Source organism: Ambystoma mexicanum, chromosome 2q (genome assembly GCF_040938575.1).
Source record: "Ambystoma mexicanum isolate Mex_15411 chromosome 2q, UKY_AmexF1_1, whole genome shotgun sequence".
NCBI classification, from domain to species: Eukaryota; Metazoa; Chordata; class Amphibia; order Caudata; family Ambystomatidae; genus Ambystoma; species Ambystoma mexicanum.
In genome coordinates, this window is record NC_090924.1 from 902,966,434 (window position 1) to 902,985,622 (window position 19,189).

At 47.3% G+C, this 19,189-nt stretch overlaps 1 long non-coding RNA gene across 1 annotated transcript in view; it reads left to right on the forward strand.

The window, feature by feature from the left end:
* LOC138569825 (uncharacterized) overlaps positions 1–19,189 on the forward strand; it is a 92,127-nt gene that overhangs the window by 49,592 nt on the left and 23,346 nt on the right. The window contains exon 2 of the long non-coding RNA XR_011303340.1: positions 14,355–14,469. This is a non-coding gene — a long non-coding RNA (uncharacterized lncRNA). The remainder of the gene's footprint in view (positions 1–14,354; positions 14,470–19,189) is intronic.

Sequence of the window (19,189 nt, forward strand, 5' to 3'; positions counted from 1 at the left end):
CGAGCCCTACGTCATGGGGTTTAGTTTTCCACAGTCTCTAAGGCACCTGACCTAATTCTGCCTCAACGGACTGAGGTGGGGCCGCAAGGGCCATCAGGGGACATTGGACCTTCCTGTACTGCACCATTATTTCACAGGGGATACACATTTCTAGCACTATACTATTTCTCCATCATCTGGCTAGTCCTCAACAATTCTGCATCAGTTAACCTCCTTCAGAGGTACCCTGGGGTCAATGCACAGTACTGTGCACCACTCGCACCTGTCCTGGTCAGTCCCTATCCCAACAATCGTTTTAGCTGAAATTGCCAACCCTTGTAAATCTAGAGACAATTTTGTACCTGCTGCCAACTCTGGGGACACTGCAGGGTGAAAGATGAAATCTGTGGGCACTCTCCAACACACTTTGCCAATCTGAGGCACCACCTCCACAAGCACAGTTTTTCCATACATGAACATATCGGGTATATGAAAATTCCACAAACTACCACTTCTCCCATTGCATGGATTATCAGCATTGCACTCATGTCACACATCCCTGGTGTGGCACAAACTATGCCACTGTCTGTAATCAAGATTGTCATATTGAGCTTGCTGAGCAGATCTCTGTCGAACAGGTTCACTGGAGAACTTTCCGAATATAGTAGGGGGGGGGGGCACACCACCTCCCCCCTATTTTGATGTCAGCCTCTTCAGTGTATGGAACCATGGAGACAGCCCCAGAGAAACCCTCATGAGTTTGGTCCAATATTGGGAAATCTCCCCCACTGATGCATTATTTTGTGGCACCCGTGTCGACCATAAAAATTAAGTGTATGTTTCCTATTGCTGTGCTCACCAAGGGTTCCTCATCAGGGTGGATGGTCATAGATAGAACTGGGCATGCAAGGGCTCTCTGTGGGCTGTCCTAGTCGGGTACGTGTTAGTCCCGGGGAACGTGAAAGTGTTGTTTCCCACCATGCTCACCCCTCGGTCGGGCACTATAGTGCCATTCAATACCTTGATGGGTGTGTGCATGTTAGAATTTCCATGCTGGGGCATTGTCTGTTGTGGGTGCTGCTGTTTTGTGTTTGTGCCCCCGGGGACCAGGCTGGTAGCTGCGTGTCTGCTTGATGAATTTCGTAGGGTATGGAGATCATCCTTGGTGTCGGCATTTGCTGTGTTGTTGTGGGTGATAATTATTGTACGTGTCATATCTGAGCCCTGGCGTTCTTCTGCACACTCTCAAAGAATGCCCCCACTTCCCGCAGTTCCAACACTGAGGAACCCATACCTGCCCCTCTTGATCCAATGCTTCCAAATGCTCTTATACCCTCACTGAATCTGACTCTCCCGCACTGCTGACCTCCTTTCTGCCAATCCTGAATGGGGTACTGCTGTCTACCTCCCCACTGCCTTTGTCCTCCTTTTGCCAAAACACTGCTATTCAGACATCAGCAGACTCCTGTGTGCTCCCTGTTGTTTCTGTCTGTGCAGGTGTGGGAACCATCCCCTCTACAGCTATCTTAGCCAGCTTCCTCTGTAACAAGTTTGCTCATTTGCCTGCAACTGCTGTGCCATTTGCTTTTCACTTTCCTTTATTCACTTGCAGTGGTGCATTATTATAGTCTGAATTTCCACCCACACTTTCACTTCAAATTCCACCATTTTGTATTGTGCTTTCTGCACTTCTTTTGGTAAGCCCCTCTTGATGATGAAAAAGAAAGAGGAACTGATCGGTCCCACTGGTCCTCACTCTCCGCCCTCTACATCTCCTGAACCTTAATAATGTACTGCGTGGGGTTCTCGTCATCACCCATAGTGTTTTGCATAATTAACTGTAGATCTGGTGTGTCGGGATATGTGCGCCGAAGCGTGACCCACATCTGCACTCTGATGGTGTTGAATGGTGTGCCATCATGTGTATCATCACCTAACCTTACTCTAGGGTATCCTGGTTAAACCCGCAAGTCCCCAGCCTGATCTTCCCCTATTAACACTAATAAACTTTACATATCACCCACAGCAAGGGGTACACCAGCAGTCTGGTTTCAAATGCGTATATCCACTTCCCTGACCCAGCTGTTAAAGGAGGGAGGGCTTTAATCAAATTATTCTTATCCATCTGTTCCCAGGGCACATAATGCGCCATACCCCCGCTCTTGTGCAGCATAGGCATCTGTAAGCCTACTCTCTTCCCTTCCTTTTTTCGGGCACTTCCCTTTTTCCTCGCTACAGTCATATGGCCAAAACTCCTTACCCTCGCATCCCACAAACTTCACTCAGGGTCTTAGTTCCAGTGCCTGTTGGGCTTCTGTTACGCTCAGCTGGTATCCACAGGGATGCCACCCAGCCGGGTTACTCGCTGGTATGCTTCTCAGCTTTGCCCTGATGTGGTCTGCGGGGAAGGTTCTGCCTTGTGGTAGAATTAGGCGTGCTCTCCGTCCTGCCTTCTTTGCAGGGGCGCGTTGTCTTTCATGGGCGAGTGTGGTCCAGTTACTTCACTGACACCGGCCCGTTTCATATTGTTCAGGTAGGTCTTATTGCTTTAGTTTTGTTACTATCCTGCATGCCTTTCTTTGTTTAAAATGTCTATTTTCTCTCCTTTAGGTATGCGGAGCTGCAGCGCGGCGAACTGGCTTGGTTGAGCCCTGCTGGTAAATGATGGCGCATTAAGAGCGCTATGATGCGGTAAGTAAGCGCTATGCGCAGCGCTGCACAGTCTTGCCTTTGCTAGCCTGTGTTTTCCTTCCTTGTAGGTCGCAGTGTTCTTCAGCGCGAGTGGAATGTCCGGAGTGGTGCCAGCCGAGAGGCGACCAGCCAGGTAAGCCTTTTGAGCAGTTCGTAATTTGTAAATGTCTCTACTGCTTTCTTTAATGTTGCCTCTATCTTCCTCTTTCAGGACGTTCTGTCCGGGAGGCATGCAGATTCGAGGAAGCTGTTCTCAGTAGCTGCAAGTGTTTAAAGATGAAGACTGCAGGTAAGATGCTGCTGCTAATGATGTTCCTTTTGTCTCCTTGCAGGTTCTGCTTCTCTGAGGTTCAAGGGAATAGCTGGACACGGTGAGCGTCACGTTGCAAGCTGCAAAGTAACGCGAAGTGAGTTGTCTTGCTCGGGTGTGGTTAAAATAGCCCCACCAAATAGTCCAGGTATAGTAGTCCCTAGGCTACCTCACCCAAAACACTAGACCGCATAGCTTGGTTCTTAAGAACCACGCTATGTGGATGCCTCCATGTTGGCTGACAATATAATAAAGTAGTTCCCAAGCACATTGTTTTTCATGGTGTATGAGCCTGGTGCCATAGGCGCCAGGACTGGCCCCATGAGGGCTTTTGAAGAGGATGCCAGGCTCTAGAGGCCCGAGTCCTGACTCCACCTGGCCAATGGGTTTGCCAGAGGGGGTTTTGAGCGAGGGTCGTGACAGCTTCCTCCTCATTGTCATCCTCAAATTCATCTATGGTACTCCACCCATCTTCTCCCGGATCCCTGCATAAACCTCTGTCAGACCTTACAGTTCCATACCCTGTGCTGCCTGCTCACTCGCCCGTCCTTTTTCTTCTCAATATGCACGTTCTTCATTGCTGTACTGTCCAATATAAACAAAATGTCCCCCGCCCTTCACTCATCGAATCCGCTCCCCTTTGCCTGGCTCTGTGCTGCTTGCAGTCGCGTTAGCTCAGCTTGCGCCGATTCTAGTGCTCCTATTTCCCTCTGCCCTTTGTACTCCTGAGGGGGAGTGGTTACTGGAGTGGGTATATATTGCGGTGGAAGGGCCATTGTCGGGGTGGACACATAGGTTAGGTTGGTGTACCCCGTCGTGGGGAACACTGTCAATGTATATATCCCCTTGTATTCTGTTTGTGTCCCACCCGCTTCTGCTTGCTTGTCCTCTTCATGAGTACTCTGTGCCCAGCACTCATCTGAGTCTCCCACATCCTCAGTTATCTTCTATAAGTCTAATATTTCCTTTCTTTCTGTAGCTGTTTACCCTTGTACTTCGCTACTAGAAATGTAGTCCTATATTCCGGCATTCCTTTATTATGGGTGGCCTGCTCTGGCCATGAGCAGGGAATTCCTCCTCGTTTGTCTGTCATCCAGAGCTTATGATATTTCTTAATTTATTTCCTGGTACAAGGGCACGGTCTTGTACATGTACTCTAAAAGTGATCTTCCCTCCCATTGCAGCGATGTATGCGCTCTAAAGTATCCCTGTGCTTCTAATCACGTGCTGCACACAGTGCAGATGTTCCCGTCAACAAATCAATTTGCTGTTTGTAAAGACTGGAGGGGGGTATCTGTACTCCTGCTCCCTATATGGCAGAGTAGAAGCACAGAGCACCCCAGCCAAGGTTCTCTATTTGGTAGCTATGGATAAGCAACCAAGTTTTAAGCTCTCAGAAGGTGATGCGGGCTGGTTCTTAAGTACAGTGTAGTCCGCAAACACCCCCAAAGGAACACACTATGCTAGTGAAAACACAGTTCTTTATATAAATAAGGCTCAAGTTATGTACACAATCACAATAACACCCTTTGTGCTCAAGATAATCTAAAATGCTCAAGCTATACAATTTCTATATGGTACCACAATTACTATTTGATCCCATTAAAATGCATCAACTCAGTTCAAATGCCATACAAATCAGTTAATAAGGTGAACCAACAATAGACATAGGAGGAAAGCAGGATGGGTAAAACAATAGGCAGAATACGGGCCCGTTACCTAGACCCAGTTCTGTGTGAGGATCCCCCACCTGGGCAACCTGTAAATTAAGATATAATACAAGCCCAGTCCATGAGTCCCACATGGACTCCTGGGCAGAAAATAATACAGAACACACATGAAAAAGGACTACAGAACAAGGACAGGGAGGCCTTGTCCCACCAAAGCATTTCAACTCCCCCTTTCCCTCCCTCACTCTGCCCTCTGCACCCTCTATGGTGCTCTCTGGCTCTCCTATCTTCTCTAACTTCTTTTCTATAGACTATCCTATTTTTCTCACTAAGTCTGGTAGGAAGAAGTTCAAAAGGGATATCCTGGTCTCCAACCCAAGCCTTCCTATCGCTTATACCTACGCTAGTGCTTCCTCACGACAGATCCTTACCGACATCCTCTTTGTCGTTCCCTCTGAATGCCTATGGACCCCCCATATGGTCTCTGTTCTATCTCCTCTTCACCCATTAATGATGGCACCCAGGCAAGGCCCTCCTGGCCCCCTTCTACTCCTCCAAGACCATCATTTATATTTACCTAAACGGCACTGACGTCCAAGGCCCTCACGCCAACCTCCTCCTTTTTGATGAACACTCCCCTCGCCTTATCAACTTCCTTTCTTCTCCTGCTGTTTCTTCTTTCCTCTCTCTGGCTCCTCTGCCTCCTCCATCCTCTGCCACCTCTATGGCTTCCTCTGCTGCTTCTCTGGCCACCCTGTTGCTTCCTTCCTCCTCCACACCTATGGCAACCACCTCCTACACCTTGGCTACCTTGCCCTCTCCTCCTTCCTCCTCTGTCCATCCTTGAGCGCCTTCAACACTTCTGCAGGGCACACCTCTCACCTTTATCCCTCCACAAATGTCCTTCAGAGGGGGCAACCTGCTCCACATTGCCACTATCAACTCTTGCTGAGCTGTCAAGCACTCCTCTGACATCTGCCGTCTTCTGGAAGAACACGGTCTGGATGTTCTCGGTCTGACCGAGACGTGGTTCACGGCCAGCTCTGTCACGAGCTTTGACACTCTCCTTCCTGATGGCTACAAGATCCTCTCTGTGCCCAGAACTAACCATCTCGGTGGGGGTGTAGCCTTGATCTTCCCGAATGGATCCCTGCTTCTATCATTCCTATGCAGGACTACTCCTCCTTTGAATGCTTGATCTGCAGGCTCTCTCTCCTAGCCTTTCTCTCACTGTGGCCACTATCTACTGGCCTCCTAGCCAGGTAGCCTCCTTCCTCTGTGAGTGGGCGGACCCCTCCTCGCCTCTATCTCTCAACTTCTCCTCCTCAGAGACCTTAACATCCACTTGGATGCTTCCTGTCCTTCTGCAAGACTCATTTGCAACCTCTACGACTCTCTCGCTCTATTCTTCCCACTGGCCCAATTCAATCTGCAGGGCACACTCTGGATGTTCTCATCTCCTCAGACTTCCACCTCCCTAACCCTCTCCCCACTCCTCTCCTGGAGTGATCACTTGCTCCTTTCCTCCCATCTCTCTCTCTCTCTACCCCTCAGGCCAAGCCGACTCCAGCACTGCCACCTACCTTCTCAGTCATTCGACCCATGAAGCGTGTGTCAGTGCAGGCTTTTGCAGCTACTTTCTCTCCTCCTTCTGCACCTTTGTCTGACTCACACCCTGACACAGCCCTTTCCAACCTTCATCTTTCTATCTCTGACACTCTTTATGTACTTGCTCCTGTCACAAGGATCTGCTTGAATCCCAAATCCAAGTGCAACTCCTGGTATGACTCCAACCTCGTCACCGTTAAATGGAAGTGCAGGGTGGCAGAGATGAAGTGGAGGGCAACAGGTGCACCCTCTGACAAACGGGCCTACTGCCAAAGGCAGTAAAGACTCTCTGTCCTCGCCAAGAAGAGAGCTCACATCCTAGCCTGTGACTCTGCAGCATCCTACAACTTGGTCAAACTCTTCAAAATCTGTAAGAAGCTGGCCAATCCTGCTGCAGTCTCTATCTCTCCTGTTCCCTCCCAGGCCCTCTGTATGGCCCTGGCTTCTCATTTCATCACTAAAACTCAGTACATCCTGTCCACCCTCTCTTCTTCTTCCTCCTTCTCCACTTCTGGTCTTCTTGTGGCCATCTCTCCTCCTCCCTTCTCTTCCTTTCCTTGTTCACCCCAACGACATTTCTAGCCAAGTCTGATCTATGAAAGTCTCATCAAACCAGGTCCTTCCCTGTTCTTCCAGAACCATCAAGGACCACATCGACACCCTTGCTCTAGCCATGGCTGATTTCTTCAATCACTCTTTTGCAACTGGAACCTTCCGCTCACTGCTGAAGCACTCCCTTGTGCACCCCCTCTTAAAGAAGCCCTCTGCTGATCCTTCCTCTCCGGCTAACTATCGCCCCATCTCTCACTCCTTTCCTGGGCAAACTCTTGGAAAAGCTGCCCATCTCCTAGCTTAACCTTCATACCGAATCTGTTGGTTAGCGCCATGAACATCAGTGTGGTTTCAGAGCAGCCAGAAGCACGGAAACTGCTCTGCTGAACATCTGTGAAGACCTGCTCCCTAAGCTTGATTCTAACCTTCCTTCTGTCCTCATTGTCCTCTATCTTTCCTCTGCTTTCAACATGGTCAAACATGCAATCCTGCACAAGCGCCTATGTGATAACCTGGGTATCACTGATCAGGCCCTGGCCTGGCTGACCTCCTTTCTTACTGACCGACCCTCTCAGATCCAACTGCGGTCCTTCCTCTCTTCTATCACTCTCGCGCTACCTGTGGTGTTGCCTAGTGGTTTAACCTTTTCCCCTGACTGTTCAACCAATACCTGGCACCTCTTGCCCATCACATCGCTGCGGTCTGCTCCAACTTTGTGTAATGCGGATGACACCCAGCTCTCTTTCAGGCACCCGTTGGCTGCCTTTACTCCTTCTCTCATTCCTGACTGTCTGTCTGCAATTCAAGAGTGGTGTGCCGGCAATTATCTCTTCCTTAATGCCAGTAAGAGGGAGATCCTCCTCATTGGTACACCATCTCCCTCCTTTCCTCTCTCTTTGGCTGCCCACTCTGAGTCCTCTTCCTGCTCCTACATGTGAGACTAAGAACATTGGGGTCAACTTCGACTCCACCCTCTTCTCTCCTCATATCTCTGACGTCTCTAAGAAGTCAAACTATCAGCTGCACCACCTCAGAGGTATTCTTCCTTTCCTCACATTCCCCCAGAAAATCACAGTCTCCAGAGCTCTGATCCTCTCAATGATGGACTACTGCAACAGCTTCTTTCTAAATCTTGCTGCCTCTACTCTCCATCCTCTACAACTTATCCAGAACAGGACTGCAAGACTTGTTCTTGGCCTCAAGCCCATCTCTTCACTCTGAAATCTCTTCACTGGCGCTCAGTGGCAGCAAGGATCAAGTTCAATACCCTCTGCATTGCCCACAAGGCTTTCTGGGCCTGGCACCGCACTACCTCCAACTCTCTGTTCCTAAGTACCTCTTTTTGGGCTCTCCGCTTATCCACCTCTAACTCTCTGAGGGTCAGTCGCTTTTCCAAGCAGAGAGTTGGGGGCAAATCTCTTTCTTTGGCTGGGGCCTCCCTCTGGAACAGCCTCCCTGCCTCTCTCAAACTTGAGCAGAACCATCTCCGGTTCCAGAAGCAATTTAAGACCTTTCCCTTTGCTTCTGCTTTATCTCTTCCTCTCCCCTGCTGATGACCCATCTGTTCCACGCACTGATCACCTGGCCACCCTCTGAACTTGGGCCCAGGTCCCTGCCTGTCCATTTGCACCTTGCACTGCCTCTTGGCTCCCCCATCACTTATGGCCTGTATCTGTAACCCTACAGTGCCCTCTCTCTGCACTTATGAGCTACCCGTTGGCTGCACTGTTGGACTACCTGCACCGAGCCACCCGCTGGCTGCACTTTTGATTACATGCATTTCTCCAGCCCCCCACCCCTTTGCACTTCTCCCCTTCCCTGCACTTGCATGATCTGAATGACACAAGGCCTAGTAAAATCGTTGTTTTGTCCTCCCTCTGTTTCCCACTCCTTGTCTTGTCTAGAAAGACTTGTGTACAGGCGGGTTATAAATGCCAGATCATATCATAACCATTTCTGAAGGCGCAATAGCCTTGCCTTCTGATCTTAGTGATTGGTCGAGGCGTGTAAATGTTTTATGGTCGGTGGTCTGGGTTTGGATAGTGCTGTGGCATGCAACAGTCATTGGATGAAAGCATGGCAAAGCTGTATTGCTTTTGTGGGGATCGTTGGGGGCAGGAGGGATTTGCTATCTGTTCCTTCGGATGGTACTGCCAAGAGGTACTCTGCTCCCTTCTCATGACCTTGCAGGACGCGAGGGACTATAACTTTTTGGACAATGGAGGCTTTTATGGATCTCTGAAACCTGGCCAGGGTGGGGGTAGTGTTCACAGGGGGTATAATAATAACATACAAAATGCTGTTTGGGCCAAATTGTACCATGGCTGCCGTTTGCCAAGATGGCATTCTCACCGCATCTACCATATAGCTTGCAATGCATGCGCTAACCTGATCACGTACCCTCCTCTATGTGCACACGCCTGCCCCCTGCTCCCTGCATATGCTCTCCAAGCGTTTATTTCTCATTCTGTATTGCCTAGGGGGGTTGGGAAGACCCTCTTTCCTTTCAAACACACCCTATCTGGTCTGCTTACTAAATGCTGCAGTGCGTATGGTATTTTTAAGATTTAGAGCAAATCTGTTGCATATTAGAGCCATTTTAGTGAAAAGAGGTCTCATTTCCAAGTACTCTGCATTTTGTCGTCACTGTAAGAATGAGAATGAACCTGAAACATGGCAACATATGTTTTTATTCTGTCCAGCACTCATATTTTTTAAGATGCTTTATTTGAGACAATTTGTGCATAATATTGATTTTGTAGAGATGATAATTTATGGCAGAGATTAGTACCCTTGTCTCAAAAATCAATTGCATTTGCTGTTTGGCATTTCATAAAAAATCTAAAGGTTTATACACTTTAGGATGTTGTTGAAACTAAGTAGGATACTTGGAAAAAAATGTTTTTATTAGTTGTAATGGAAATGTGATGAATTTAGTGATTTAGGAGTGTATTTATTAATGATTGTATCCTATTTGCTATTACTATTTTGTCTGTAGTTTAATCGTGTTTTAACTTATCATTAATTATAATCTTGAATGTTCTTTTTTTTCTTGTAAAACGTGAAATGGTTTTGTAAAGGTTGTTGTCATAATATGAAAATCAATTACAATAAAAAATGAAAAAGATATTGGCAGAGAAGGCTGCGGTTCCGGGCTCTATGCATCGCAAAGTGCCTGCCTGATTTCAGGTTACGTGCTGGGGCTCCCGTGGTCCTCTGCGTATGTGTCTGCAGGTCCTACTTGGCGGAATCTCCCTCGGGCGGCTCGGGAGCTCCTTTTGGGGCTTTACAGCGTTTGGAGACTCATTGGAAGTGAAGGTTCATTGAGTGTTCCGAGACGGCAAACATGTGGACAGGTTCTGACAGCTACTCTCCTCTGCTCCACATCTAGGCCTTCCTGAGGGTCCAGGTCTTTCTGGAGGTCGCAGCAGGGTCGTGCCCCTATCTCAGTACGTGCCCTTCAGGGCAGGTGCGGAAGCCCGGCCAGTTTTTTCGGGCCAGTGGGCGTTCGTCTCTGCCCTTTTTTCCTGTTTGGGATCGGTGGTCCTCCAATGTCTAGGCTCTCTCGCGAATGGGACAGTTCGCAGATGGCCTTCCTGTCCCCTCCTACCACTCTGGTCTTGTCTTCTGCTCCATGCTTTCTTCCCTCATGCACGGCCATGCTTGTGGCACCTCGAGGACTGATTGCAGATGGCCGCCATTGTGCCGGTTCCTTGGGCCCACCAGGGTCTGATTTTTATTTTATTTTTATTTTTTCTGGTCCTGAGTCCCTCAGATGGACTGGCTCCTCCTGGATCTCCATTCGTTGCTTTTTTGTGATCGAGTTGGGGCTCCATATGGTTATTCTGCAGATCTGGTCCACTGGGTGACTGGTTGTTGTCCCTAGGTCTCCAGGTCGTGTATTTTCCCTGTCGGTGTTCGGCTTGTCGGTTCTGGGTCCTTCCCTTTGGGTTGTGCTCGGCGCTGTGGGATTTTGCTATGTTGGTGGCTCCCCTGGGGAGGCACCTTCACTTGCAGGGAATTCCGTTTCCCCTATGTGGATGACTGGCTGATCAGGGTGGATCTGCAGGGGACAGCCTTACATTCTTCGCTTGGTCTGCCGGACTCTCCGGGAGTGGGGGTTTCGGATCGAGTGGTAGGCTTTGTGCCCTCCTGGTACCTGGTGTTCATTGGGGCCCAATTTGCATTTATGAGGAGCTGGTCCTCTTGCCCATGGAGAGGGTATGGCAGCTTCTCTTGGTTTTCTCCAGGGTTCTCTGGCGGTGGTGGGTCCAGGGTCGACTGTTGTGGCCTCTACGGGGTTGCATGGCCGCCTGTGTTTTGCTGGTCCCATGGGCCCGTCTCCATCTGATTCTCCTGGTCTCCTGGTCACTGGCACCCTACTTCTCTGACTTCCGATTTGTCTATCTGGAAGGTGTTGTGTGACGTTTGTCGAGCCCTGTTGGCTTTCAGCGAGTCTCTGGAGGACTGGGCCATGGTAGTCTGGCCTGGCTGCTCTTCTGCTTTGGCTTTTGTGGTCTGTCAGGGGGCTCTGTCCCTCGATGCTGTGGCCTCTCAGTTAGCTGCTTGGGGGCAGGGGTGTGTCTGTTTGTTATCTGTATATACTGTGCTTAATAGTGGGCTGGACACCATCCGGGCGGTACACCTGTGGAGGCGGTTCCCCTCCTCTCAAGACCTGGTACTGTGCAGTGAGGTCTTCTTTGGGGTCTGTTGCGTTGACCAGGTCTGTTGCGTTGACCACTTCTGGATCTCTTTGCCTCACCATCCTCATCGACTGTCCCCCTCTTCTGCTCCCAGTTGCAGACAGTAGAGGGCTAGTGGTTGGGCGGAGGAGGATGGAAACCCTCCTCTGGACTGTCCACAGGTCTTTGTGTGCCTTCTCTCTTCTCCCTCACGTAGTTCAGTGGATCGGGAGTGCAGGGATTCGGTCCTTCTGGTTGAACCTTTGGCCCGGCAGGGGTGGTCTTTTTTTTTCTCCTGCACCTCCAGTGTACTGTCCCATGGTTGCTTCTAATGTGGCTCTGTCCTCTACATGCCAGGCTGGAGTGTGCTTTCCAGATGCTTCCATGGGCAGTTTGGGTGAGTGCTCTGAGATTTTTCCGGTCCGGTTGGTTGTCTTTCCTGTGGACCGGGCAACCTTCTGCTTGATGGAGGCGGTCCAGGCATCCCCCCTCTCGGAGTGGGCTTTTTCAGATGGTCCGCCAATCATCTTTTTTCCTTTGGACCGGCAGGGGTTGGCGGTGGTCCTCGGTGGTGTCCCTTCATCGGTGGATCAGGCCTGTCTTCTCCATGGCCCATGTGTCTACTGGGTTGCCCCGTCCCGGTTCATTTCCTGGGTGGTTCCACAGAGGGCTAGTTGCCTCCTGGGCCATCTCCCAGGGGGTGCCTCTGCAAGGACTTTGCTAGGCTGCTACTTGCGCTGCTTTGAGCGCGTTCTCAGATTCTATGGGTTTCCTGTGAGTGACTCCTTGGATGGGTCCTTTGGGGTTGGGGTCTTGTCTGTGGGCAGGCGCTGTTGGTTCAGGGGGTTAGTGGTGTTTGTGTTGCAGCACTTCTATCTCTCTGTGTCATTGGGACCTCTCACCGTTGTCTATGCGTTGGTATACCTCAGAGGTAAGTACTTGGACGAGGGAAGTGGAGGTAATGCTCGGATTACTTATCAGTAATCTTCATTACTCCAAGTCCTACTCTTCCCCCCTCACAGTACAGACGTCCCTCCTCTACCTCTGTGCGGTGAGGGTCTCATGCACCGGCTTGGAAATTGGTAACTGCGGCTCGTGGGTAAGTGGGGGGTATTATACTCCAGAAGAAACGGTGAGAAGGGGTTGCTGGAATGGGGCAGTGCCTCAGAGATAGGTACTGTGACGAGGGCGAGTATGACTAGGAGTACTGAAGAAATTATCTGAGCATTCCCTCTCACGCGGTCTAGTGTTTAGAAGTTCTCTGACTAGCTGCCTCCCATAGCTGTCTGTTAGCTACCGCTCTCCCTTATGGGGACTTGAAGGCTCCGAATTGACCTCTGACCTCCCATTTTGGGATCTGTTGGCTAAGCTGTTATGCCCTAAAAGGCCCGCACCCGCGGGCTCTGTCTAAATTAATCCTGTTGCAGTCCTTGCATAGTCAGGTTTGTGCTACAGCCGAGGAACGGGTCTTCTGGTGAGGGACACCACTAGAAAAGACCCACTTGTCTGATGTGTGTGTGTGTGTTTGTGCATTATTACACGGCAGCCTTTAAATTCGAAAAATGTTTTATATGTGTACAGAGACATTGGTATTTAGTATATTCAGGATTGACTAAGCCGCTAATGGTAAGAGTAATCACGATATTTTGTAATCGCTATGGCGAAAGACATAAAATCCTCGGCAGAGAGTTTGGGATTGGGCTGGGCCCGTGTTTAGCAGGCCATGAAATTCTGTTCAGTTAATGTTGGTAACTGCATTTTTATGTAGATAAAATGACAGTACATTTTTTCTGAACGTTCGTTTAAAGGTGTTCCAACGCGGTAGATCTCTCGATGGATGAATACATGCGTTTACAACATTGGACGTTTCTCACCAGATGGAGGCTTTTTTTCCTCCCTAAAGCAGCGTGGTTTCCAGGCACAATTAATATCTTCTCATGTTTTCTCAGGGTAACAGCGGTTTCCCCCTATATTTAAGTGAAATAGTTGAGATACTTTAGGGAGCAGAGTGAATACAGAATTGCCCACACGTTCAAAAACGGCCCCATGGATCCTTACTTCTTTTTCCCACGGTACTGCCTTTGTTCCCATGTCCCCGTGTTGTTTCCTGCTCTCGGTCAGGCTGGAGACTGCGCAGTTGTGAGAGGCGGCACTGGATATGGGCTTGCTTTTGCCTACTGTACTTTATAGCAGGCTGCGCGTGCTGCGTTTACTACATCGCAGCAACACAGATTTTCTCCTGGAGGTTTTGTAAATAGACCTGACGTATAAATTGGCCAGACCCACTCAAGGACAGATTTGGAGAGATTATCATTAGAATGTAGGTTGAGTCGAGCAGCAAATAACTACAATTTCAGTGGACGTTCGGACGTTTGCCATTCGAGATAGTAAAAAAAGCAACATACCTTCCTGAGCCAGTGAAGACATCATAGAAGCATGTTCTCAAGTGAACTTTACTATAATACAGTTGGTAACTTTACACTTGCTTGTATTTACCATTCTACATTAATTTCAGCAATGCGCGGTTTCATGCAATATTAATGCCCAGTTCCTTCTTCTAAACGATCAAGCTGGGTGGAGACTGTACACTTGCGAGAGGAAAACATTGTCATGCGTGTTTCATAATTTTGACATGCTCGTAGCATGTATATGTTTATCAACATTTTGTTCATGTTAAGCCCCCCCGCCCTCTTCTTGCAAATCGGTTAATTGTGCCCCAACAGCCCCGGAATACACTTTTCAAGTTCAGCGTTCCAATAATATCCGTTTTCCGAACTGGGGTCTGACCCGCATCTTTTGGTATAGACCAGAACACTTTCGATTATTATTGTTATGCAAACGATGTCTTCTTTTCAAATGCAGATGAAGGCTGCCCCCTCCCCACACTGCACCGGATGCTTTAACGTGCCCACTGCCAACGTGTAACAAAGACGAAGCGCACTGAATGCACCTGCAAACAGCCGTGGGTTACTGTGAGGTAAGATGATTGTACTCCTAGGGATCGAAATAAACATAGGACAAGTTGGAGTCTCTACTGGGCATCACCCATTGAGCAGGATCTTACCGTGGAGAGCATAGAGGCCCTGCTTACTGCGTCATAAATCGAACTTCCACATTATATTCAAACTTTAGATTTGTGTCCATTAATGCCTCCCTGAGGTCCAAAGTCACATTCCCAACGACATAGGTTCTGACCCACAAACCGTTTTACAATGGGATCCCATTGTGTTATGTCACACAGGTATGTTTAGAACCAGTTGGCCTGAATAGTCAGTTCCTGGTAGTTGTTGGTGTGAAGCAAACCAGGTTTTTCCACCCCATAGCTCCAACCAGTGTTCAGCCCTGTCCCATAATTGTCCTCCAAAGCATGTTATGAAAATCAGACGTGGCTACCCTAATTTATGACCCAAGACGCTGGCTGGGCTATGAGCTGATGTCATCTCTAAGAGCAACATCCAAGTCTAAACTTGCAGTGTTGGGGAAACTAAAGGTCACAGAAGTTTTGGAGGGAATACCAGCCGCGCTGTCTTTTTACACCTCTCGTGCTTCTTAGCTCGGTGCTTGTTATGTAGTTTTCCGATCAGATTTGCTGCCAAGGTTCATCGTTAGCATTTATTTTAAAATGCAGAAAAGTAAGGGTGAGTTAGTGAATAACATGCAACGTTCTTACTGATTATTCTAGCCATGGATTGCGATTGTGAAAAGACATGTTTTCAAACAATTATCTGTATTTTCCACCTTCTGCAGGAATGCACGTTCGCTAAATGGTGGGTGTTCTGAAACAAAGGGAACACGGCATTCCTTGAAAGTTTATTATTTATTTTTTAAAACGCAGTTTGAAATACGTCCTCGGGAGAAGGTTTGCGAACATTTGACTCGCTGGAAAAATGGTCTATTCTGCCCCCTCCCCCATCCCAGAAATACAATGCAACCAATTAACATATTCCTGAGTGCATTTGAGGGATTTAGACAAGAGGTGGGGGGCGGGTCATGAAAACAACTACACAAAAACCTGTCAATTTATTTCGTGGCATCAGCATCTGCTAAACTGGTTAAGACCCCCGCACTGTAGTACTTTATTTCTTTCACGTTATATGGATGGCTTTTCATCTTCCCACCCCTAGTCGCTGCATTAAAATAGCACGACTTTGGTGTGGCGATTTTTTTTTAGCTTCACCATACAATAATTAGAAGATGTAAATGGCACATTTAAAGAGAGCCCCGATTGTGTGCTCCGATCTCCACATGTCTGTCATTCACAGCAAAGGGGCTGCCATGCTCGGAAAAATTCAAACAGGAATGCTTCCCTCCCATATCCCCCCCCCCCCCACTAATCAAAGGACGTTTCAGGGAGGAAGAGCGAATTCCCTCTGAAAACGAAACCAACATCTATTACCCTGTTGTCATGCCGAAACATTCCGGACCTCTGCGAACGACAGCCTTGCACCGAATCTCCGTGTTTATTCTTTGTAATCAACGTGTTCTGATTAAGACCAAATGTAGCCGTCCTCGTAAACCCATCTCCCATACACGCACACACGTCAGCCTTTTCTGTGCACACACTGTCCCCACTGTGTTTGTGTGTGTCAACGGTGAGGTGTAAAGGCTCTGGTGAATATAATTGTATTTTTTTAGAACTTTAGCGCCCCCAAAACTAAACATATGTTTAAAGCTTTCTGTTTTAGGCAGAAAATGACTTTTCACAATCAGTTTTCCGTTCCCCCCCTGCTCGCCCCCAACTTTCCAGCAGTCCGATGTTCAATAATCTTTTGGGCAGACGAGAAGTGCAACGCTAGTGACCATACGAAGGTTGCGCGCGCGTGTGTGTGTATATCTCATATATCCAGGAGTACGTTTTTTAAATGGTAGTTTTGATATCCCTACGTTTTGAAGTTGTGCGTGATATTTATTCTTTAGGCAACGACACGACTTCCTGTCCCCAATGGTATTGCTTTTTAGGTAGGAAAAACTTATGTGACCTTTAAAACCAATACCATTTTTGCAATCCACATTTCTTTATAGCCAGTGGTTCGTGTAAATTAAAATGTATATTTTAACCTTAAAATTCCTCTTCAGACCTAGCAGTAATAATATTAGCGCTCCTTCACGTGGCAAACTGCAGGTACCACTGATCCCATCTTATCCCCGGGGCTGCATGCTGGAAGCAATGAGCAGGCTCTTTTGTTTTGTTTCTGTTGTTTCCTATTTTCTATTGGGATGATCTGTATTCCATATATTTTTTTTAAAGTTGGGCATACTTGCCTATTTTTGGGGAGTACACATGGCTGGTACACCCCTAGTTTGTAAGGCTCGGTATACATATTTATATCCAGCTATTCATCTGTCTGTCTACTTAATTTGAATGGGAGTTGAGTGCATTTAAAAAAAAAGTTCCACGCACTTTTGTAGAAAGGAACACTAGCTCACCTCAAAAACTGCTCTTCCTGTAGGTAATCCAGCCTAACCATCACTGCAGTGTTAGCACTGGCTCTATTTTACACATAGATACAAAATCAAACAGCACAACACAGGAAACCAAATGCAAATCAACCAGAACTCTTAAGGATCTCCTCTAAAACATATCAACAAAGATCTGTTTTTAAATAGCTGTGAGTGTAGGTTTAATTCATATCGGGTGGCACGTCCTTGTGACACTCTAGTGAACTAAGTAGATTGAAACATGTTCATCAAACTTTCATGTCGTTGTTTTTAAATAAAATAATAAGTAGTCTTAAACTCATGAAACCGTGCTGATCAGCAAAGTACCCCCCAAAGAAGTAAAGCACTTGTAGCTGGCCCATCATTGAACATCTTCATGCATTGAAAAGCAATGTATGGAGTAGCAATCTTTTTAAATAATACTTGATGAAATATGAATACAGTCCGACATGGACAGGGCAGAAATGGTGTCCATTTACCAATGCATACAACGTGATTTATTTCTTAGATTAAAAGTGGGGTTGGATTTATTTGTTCGACTATTTACTGTTATGTTTTTTGGGCCTCTTGGTGCTTGTATTTTTCGATCACCTAAACAATATCGTGAAATTGCAACACATGTTTGTGTGTTTCTATAGTTGAACATAAGTTTCGGTTCACAGCATTGCACGTGTCCATTTACGTTAATTTACTGCTCGTATCAATATATATATATATATATATATATTTGTTTCTACTTATTAAACCACTAATTGTTCTTTCTGCAGCATTTGGTCAAATTCAGGAATACTAGTCTAATGAGGGTATCTAGGTTTTCTAGATCAATCCATATTTACTCCATACCTTACCAGAGTTAAGCCCATTCAGGTCTATAGGTGCCTATGGTATGTTCTTTTCTAAGGCACTTCTACACAAATAAGGCTAAATGGCATTAGCAGGAACACCACCACAGTGGCTAAGGGATTCAGTTGGATATTCAAGTATGTTTAGAAGAGGCATTTTGTGGCAATCTCCAAAATGTGACGTGACCTCGAGCGGCACCCATTTCACAGTGTGGTTGCCTATACAGAGAACACTACCCCAGTCTCTTCTGCTGCAATATAATTGCTGCCACAAGAAGAGCCTGCAAAGAACAGAGCTTATGAATGGGCGTGCACTGACGACCTTTATGGCTGATGAACAAGAGGGTCTGATAATAGAAAAGGTGGAGCGGAGACACAGACTTCAATATAACATAATGCATTGATGCAGAGGCATACAATACAGAGAGTGGGAGAAATGCTGTCTTTACCTCACAGTCCCAGCATCTTCATGATTGACACTCGTGCTGGCAAAATCACATCGTCCCCATGATTGGCCTTCTTGGAGATCTGGTGGTGTCATTTTATCCTGCCTTCTCTTACGACTGCTGGGTTGCCATGGATCCCGAAAACGTCTTAAAAACCCAGTGTTTAGCTTTTGAAGACCTGATATTAAAAGTGATGGTGACTGCTTTCCAGAGAACCTATTTGCATACAATATCACCCAACTGAAGTTGGTACTCAGTTATTGACCTCGGAGGGGTGATCGGCTTAGTTGGCCTGGCTGGGATTCGAACCTGCAACTGCAGATATCAACTTGCAGACCTATTTTACCAGCTAAAAGTGTGTCCCTCCACCCCACCCACCAACCACCCTAGTCAATGTAGCTGTTGGCAAGTTTGTTCGTGGTTTTATTTTGTTTCTTACATTTTAAGAGTATTTAATTTCATGTATAGGAGATTCCCCCTCCATCCCCCCAAAAAACGGAAGGAAATCCATGCAAACAGAGGGGCCTAAATAACACTTGTCCCCATACTATCCCAATAAGGCTCATTGTTCCCATAGTCTGTGGCCTCTTCCAGCCTGGATTTCATTCTATTTTTACTGAGCGAAGGAAAGTATGAACTCTGCCCTCTAAGCTTTGGAAGCAGGTGATATTTAAGAAAAAGAACCTAAATGCACACAGTGATGCATAACATCACGCATGCCACATTTTGCTGGAGAGGGATGCAATGGCACGCATTTGGAAACAGACTGTTACATGTATTTCTTGGACTATTTTTATTTCCAATGGAAATAGTCACACTTATTTCATGGTATACAGATTTAGCTCTAATGAAAGGTGTGATTTGGTTGGTGTCGTTATTAAAAGAAAGGTTGCTTTCTTTCAATGGGCATGTTGTTCCGCATTTCAACTAAAAAACAACAGGCTTCAAAGTACACCATTTACTATTAAGT